The sequence below is a fragment of the Nomascus leucogenys genome, chromosome 20 (assembly GCF_006542625.1).
Source record: "Nomascus leucogenys isolate Asia chromosome 20, Asia_NLE_v1, whole genome shotgun sequence".
NCBI classification, from domain to species: domain Eukaryota; kingdom Metazoa; phylum Chordata; class Mammalia; order Primates; family Hylobatidae; genus Nomascus; species Nomascus leucogenys.
In genome coordinates this window covers 33,664,082-33,671,479 of record NC_044400.1, presented here as the reverse complement: position 1 = coordinate 33,671,479, position 7,398 = coordinate 33,664,082, and positions in this window count along the sequence as shown.

Here is a 7,398-nt window from a genome sequence, read left to right as displayed (position 1 = left end):
AAAATTATTTTCATAAAAACTAACTCAGAAATGTTTTAAGAATTCAAAATCTTGTTATTTAGACAAATGTGACTGGGTTAATATTTTTGGTTTAATAAAAACAGCTATGGGCCGGGAGCAGTGACTCACGCCTGTAATCCCAGCACTTTGGGAGGCTGAAGCCAGCGGATCATGAGCCCAGGAGTTCGAGACCAGCCTGGCCAACATGATGAAACCCCATCTCTACAAAAATAGAAGAAATTAGCCAGGCACGGTGGCGCCTGCCTGTGGTCCCAGCTTCTGCAGAGGCTGAGGCGGGAGCGCTGCTTGAGCTGGGGAGGTCAAGGCTGCAGTGAGCCTAGATCTTAACCACTGCACTCCAGCCTGGGCGACAGAGTGAGACCCTAAATAAAAAAATAAAAAAAAAAAAAAACTCATTTAGAAAGGGCTAATTTCTTTACAATTATTTTCCTTCTCTGTTGATTTTAAACAAACATTTAAATACCCTATTGTCATGGCCAGGTGCAGTCGCTCACGCCTGTAATCCCAGCACTTTGGGAGGCTGAGGTGGGCGGATCATGAGGTCAAGAGATCAAGACCATCCTGCCCAACATGGGGAAACCCTGTCTCTACCAAAAATACAAAAAATAGCTGGGCGTGGTGGCACGCGCCTGTAGTCCCAGCTACTCGGGAAGCTGAGGCAGAAGAATCCCTTGAACCAAGGAGGTGGAGGTTGCAGTGAGCTGAGATTGCGCCACTGCACTATAGCCTGGTGACAGAGTGAGACTAGGTCTCAAAAAAAAAAAAAAAAAAGTTTATTGTCAGTTTGAAATGAATAGCCAAATAGTTTCTCATGATTTGACTTCTATTTTAAGTGGTTAAATCTCTTGATAACTTTGCTTTTTGCCTTCCCAATATTGAGTCCTAATGTAAAATAAAATAAGATAAAATTCCCCAGGTTTTGCCTGGAACGTCATTTTTGAGAATGGCATTCATTTGGGATAGCTTTGATATCTAAACACTCTTTGAATTTCCCAGAGGCCCTGAAAGCACTTGTTGTCTTGTTGTCTATTCTTTGAAAATGAGGTTAATAAGGGCCAGGCGCAGTTACTCACACCTGTAGTCCCAGCACTTTCGGGAGGCTGAGGTGGGCAGATCACAAGGTCAGGATTTCGAGACCAGCCTGGCAAATATGGTGATAATCCCGTCTCTACTAAAAATACAAAAAAAATTACCTGGGGGTTGTGGCAAGCGCCTGCAATCCCAGCTACTTGGGAGGCTGAGGCAGGAGAATTGCTTGAACCCAGGAGGCAGAGGCTGCAGTGAGCTGAGATTGCACCACTGCACTCCAGCCTGGGCGACAGAGCGAGACTCCATCTCAAAAAAAAAAAATGGGTTAATCATGTTTATAATTATTTTGTCAAAAAATTTTGACTATTATCTCATTTTGCAGGATGCAGAAACAACCATATTTCATTGTCAGTTGCACTATTGTTGTAATGAACTGTCATCTAGTCTTTTGCATTTGAAAATTATCTGGCTAGATAAGGAATTCCCCCTTTCTATTTTTCTCATAAGTTATCTATAATTCATAACAATTTAGTAGACTATACTTTTGTAAACAGAAATGAACTGTTTGTAAAATGATTTCTTCCTGCCTGACCCCTCTAGAATTCAAAACGCTTACTGAGTATTCTTATTTTCATGGAAATGTAAGTTATTGTCATAAATTCAGTAAGAATATGTCCTTCTTGTTAATGGGAAATAGTTGGAAACATTAGTGATACAACCAAAGCCTTGTCTGGAATGTCATATTTGAGGATGATGCTCATTTAATCAGATATGACCAGACACTTTTAAGGAGCTAAGGTTGACTTTATGGAGCCAACACTTACAAAGCCCTCTTGGAAAAACCAGCCTGGTGTCTGGCTTACAGTGTTCCCAGAATTATAAGTGAGTAAAGAAAGTCGACCTTCTTTACTTTCCTCTCCTGGCCCACCCAGGAAACTTAGGATATTTTGGGAACCCTTCTAAGAGAGGAATTTGCTCAAATCTATAGGTACTGCCAGTGAGATCTGGTGGTGAGTTCTTAAGTTGGCTTCTTGGCCTCAGTGGTTTTTCAAAGTTCACTCCTTATGCAAAATTCTAATAAAGCAAACTCAGAAGGCCTATGGTAAATGGCCATTCTTGCTGTACCTATAAAAATAACCAGGCCAAATCTAATCAGACCAACTTTGTCTGATGTGGTGTGTGTATGCTGGTAGGGGACCGGGGATGGGGGGTCGATAAGCTTTCTTTGAGGTTATTCTTATCAAAATGAGGGAGATTGAAGAAAAATACTTGTGTTTCAGTGGAAAGCTATGCACACTTCATAGCACATTTTTCTAGGTTACAGGTGCACAGAATGCAAGAGTTTAGGCTTGGGAGCCTCTGCCTAGATTTCAGAGAATGTATGGAAATGCCTGGATGTCCAGGCAGAAACCTGCTGCAGGGGCAAAGCCCTCATACAGAACCTCTACTAGGGCAGTGTGGAAATGTGGGGTTGGAGCCCCCACACAGAGTCCCCACTGGGGGACTACCTAGTGGAGCTGTGAGATGAGGACCTCTGTCCTCCAGACCTCAGAATGGTAGATCCACTGGCTGCTTGCATCCTGCATCTGGAAAAGCCACAGGCACTCAAGATCATCCCTTGAGAGCAGCTATGGGGGGAACCATGCAAAGCCACAGGGGAAGAGCTTCCCAAGGCCTTGGGAGCCCAGCTCTCACACCAGTGTCCCCTGGATGTGGGGCATGGTGTCAAATGAGATTATTTTGTACCTTTAAGATCGAACAACTACCCTGCTGGGTTTTGAACTTGCATGGGGCCTGAAGCCCCTTTCTTTTGGCTGATTTCTCCCTTTTGGAATGGGAGTATTTAACCAATACCTGTACCCCCATTGGAAGTAACTAACATGTTTTTGATTTCACAGGCTCATAGGTGGAAGGAACTTGCCTTGTCTTAGATGAGACTTTGGACTTTTGAGTTAATGCTGGAATAAGTTAACACTTTGTGGGACTGCATAATTATATTTTGAAATATCAGGACATGAGATTTGGGAGGGGCCAGGGGCAAAATGATATGGTTTGTGTCCCCACCCAAATCTCATGTTAAATTATAATTCCCAGTGTTAGAGGTGGGGCCTCGTGGGAGGTGACTGGATCATGGGGGCAGTTTCTCATGGTTTAGCACCATCCTCCTTAGTCATAATAGTGAGTTCTCATAAAATCTGGTCATTTACAAGTCTGGGCCGGGCGCAGTGACTCACGCCTGTAATCCCAGCACTTTGGGAGGCCAAAGGGGGGCAGATCACCTGAGGTCAGGAGTTCATGACCAGCCTGGCCAACATGGTGAAACCCTGTCTCTACTAAAAACACAAAAATTAGTTGAATGTGGTGGTGGGTGCTTGTAATCCCAGCTACTTGGAGGGCTGAGGCAGGAGAATTACTTGAACCTGGGAGGCGGAGGTTGCAGTAAGCAAATATACAAAAAAGTCTGTAGCACCTCCCTGCTCCCTCCCTTTTCCTTCTGCTCTGGCCATGTAAGATGTGCCTGTTTCTCCTTCATCTTCTGCCATGAGTATAAGTTTCCTAAGGCGTCCCAAGAAGCCAAGCAGATGCTGCCATGCTTCCTGTACAGCCTGCAGAACTGTGAGCCAATTAAATCTCTTTTCTTTATAAATTACCCAGTCTCAGGTATTTCTTTATAGCAATACAAAAATGGACTAATACACATAAGAATAATGGAGAGAAGTGAGAGAAAGGGACATAAAAATTATTAGAAGGCACAATGGCTGAAAATTTCCCCAAATTTATTTGCTTATTTATTTAAAATTTAGTAATAGTATTATTTTTATGGAAAAAGTCTTGCTCTGTCACCCAGCTTGGAAGGCAGTGGCACAAGCATAGCTCACTGTAACTTTGACTCCCTGGGCTCAAGCATTCTTCCTGCCTCAACCTCCGAAGTAGCTAGGACTACAGGCATGCACCCCAATGCTCAGCTAATTTTCAAGTTTTTTGTAAAGACAGGGTCTCGCTGTATTTCCTAGGCTGGTCTTGAACGTCTAGCCTCTAATGATCATCCCACCTCAGCCTCCTAAAGTGCTGAGCTTACTCATCACCTAAAGGCAAGAGCCACTGTGCCTGACCAATTTCCCCAATTTTGATGAAAAACATTATTCTAACCTCTGAGAAACAATGAATTTCAAGTAGGATAAACACAAAGACATTCACACTCAGACATATTATAGTCAAATTCTGAAAGCCAAAGATAAAGATAAAATCTTAAGTGCAGCAAAGGGAATACAATTCATTGTGTATCAGGGAAGTACAATAAGATTGACAGATGATGTCTCATCAGAAGCAATGGGGGCTAGAAAGCAGTGGTATGACATGTTCAAAGTGCTTAACAGTAAAAACAAAACAACAAAAAACCTGTTAACCAATAATTCCATACCCAACAAAACTATCTTTCAACAATAATGGCAAAATAAAAAGGACTCCAAAATAAATAAAATCTGACTGAACTTACTGCTACCAGGCCTGAGTAACAAGAAATATTTAAGGTTTTTCAGATAGAAAGCAAGTGACACCAGAAACTAATTTGAATCCACATGAAAAACAAAAGTGTTGGTAAAAGTAGATAATTACAAAAGAAAGTATAATTGCATATTTCTTCTTTTTTCTTCTCTTAACTGATCTAAAAAGTAATTGCATAAGAAAATATGCATGTAACTTGTTATGGGCTATGCACATATAGGAATGTAATATGTGTCAACATTTTGTCAAAATGTTATTTAACAGTAAGAGCACAAAGGAGATGGATGAAAAATTACAGCCAACATCTCTTATGAATATACACAAAAATCCTCAACTAATTACTAGCAACCAAATCCAGCAACATATACAAAGGATTATATACCACATCGAAGTGGGATTTATCCCAGGAATGCAAGTTTGGTATAATATATTAATATCAATCACTGTAATACACTACATTAATACACTGAAGGACAAAACTCATATGGACCTTTCAACAGACATAGAAAAAGCATTTGACAAAATCCACCACTTTTTTTTTTTTTTTCTGAGATGGAGTCTCCCTCTGTCACCCAGGCTGCAGTGCAGTGTCATGATCTTGGCTCACTGCAACCTCTGCCTCCCAGGTTCAAGCGATCCTCCTGCTTCAGCCTCCTGAGTAGCTGGGACTACAAGCATGCACCACCATGCCCGGCTAATTTTTGTATTTTTAGTAGAGACGGGGTTTCACCATGTTGGCCGGGCTGGTCTCAAACTCTTGACCTTGTGATCTGCCTGCCTTGGCCTCCCAAAGTGCTGGGATTACAGACGTAAGCCACCGTGCCCAGCCCACCACTCTTTCATGATAAAGCAAACAAATGAAAACAAGAACAGAAGAGGACTTCTACCAAAAATAGAAGAGAGCTTCCTCCTCAACACAGTAAAGGGGTTTATGAAAAACCCACAGCTAAAATCATATATGTATATTTTGAGACAAAGTCTCACTCTGTAGCCCAGGCTTGGAGTGCAGTGTTGCTATCCTGGCTCACTGCAGCCTTGACTCCCTGGACCCAAGTGATCCTCCCTCGCCTCAGCCTCCGAAGTAGCTGGGACTACAGACAGGTGCATGCCACCATGCTTTGCTAATTTTTTTTTTTTTTTTGTAGAGACAGGATCTCCTTATGTTGCTTATGCTGGTCTTGAACTCCCGGGCTCAAGTAATCCTTCTGCCTCGGCTTCCAAAAGTGCTGAGATTACAGGTGTGAGTCACCATGTGTGTCCTAAAATCATGTTTAATGACGAAAGACTGTATGCTTTCAGCCTATGATCAGGAGCATGACAAGGATGTCTGCTCTTTCCACTTCTAGTTTCTAACCAGGGACAATAGGCAAGAAAAAGAAAAGGCATCAAGATTGGAAGAAATGAAGTAACACTACCCTCTGTTTGCAGATGACATGGTCTTGTGTACAGAACAGTCTAAGGAATTTCCAAGAAAGCACTGGAATTAACAAGTACAGCAGGATTTTAGGGTACAAGATTAATATGCAAAATTTATTTATGTTTCTATATGCCAGCAGTCATAATCTGAAAAGGAAATTAAGAGAACAATTGCATTTGCAATCATATCAAAAGGAGTAAAATACTTAGGAATGATTTATCTAAAGGAGTACAAGACTTACACTGAAAACCACAAAACATTGTTCAGTGGAATTAAGGAAAATCTAAATAAATGGAAAGACATCCTATGTTAATGGATAAGAATGCTCCTTTATAGTCACACTCACTCCCGTACTGCAACCATTCCCAGTCTCTGGCAACCACTAATCTATTTGTCATCTCTATAATTTTGTCACTTGAAGGATATTATATGAGTAGAATCATACAGTATGTGATCTTTACAGGTTGCCTTTTTTCACTCAGCATAATGCCCTTGAGATATATCTGAGTCGTTGTGTGTATCTTACCCTGCCTTGTTATGTAAGCCTTGAACATTTTTTAGAATTCCGTTTTTACTTATCTATACTGTTTTGGGGGTATATCTGTTTGTATAGATTTTTTGTGGTTGTTCTAAAAAGCCATACATATGTAACTTATGCATAGCCTACTGGTGGCAACATATTACCAGTTCAAATAAAGTGTAGAAAATTTACCTCCTGTTAATTCCCTGTATATAGTCAGGAGTCTCCAGAGAAATGGAACCAATAAGATACGCATATATATAAAAATACAAAAGGAGATTTATCATGAGGAATTGTCTTGTATGACTATGGAGGCCAAGATGTCCCATGATCTGCCACCTGCAAGGGGAAAATACAAGAAAGATGGTATAATTCAGGCTGAGTCAGAAAGGCTGAGAACCAGGGGAGCTGATGGTATAAACCACAATGCAAGGGCAAGAAAAGATGAGATGAGATATCCCAGCTCAAGCAGGCAAGAAGGAAAAAGGATGAATTCCTCCTTCCTCTGCCTTTTGTTCTATACAAGTCCTCAGGGCATTGGATGGTGCCCACCCACGCTGGGGAGGGCAGTGTACTTTGCTGAGTGAGTCCACAGATTCAAATGCTAACCTCACCCAGAAACACAGCAGCAGACACAGCAGAAACAATATTTAATCTGGGCAGACAACGGCCTGTCAAGTTGACATGTAAAATTAGCCAGCACCGTCAATCCGTTTCCCTCTCCCATGTATAATCCTCTTAAATATTTCTTTCCTGGCCCACGACAGTTTCATCACACACACGTGCTTATCAGCATTCAGTGGAATACTTGGGGGAGCCCTCTAGAGATCTGTGTCTGCTCTCTGTGCAGCCTCCTCCTGTCTGGTATCCAGTCCTGTGGCGTCTGGCTGCCTTGGTCTCCCTGTAC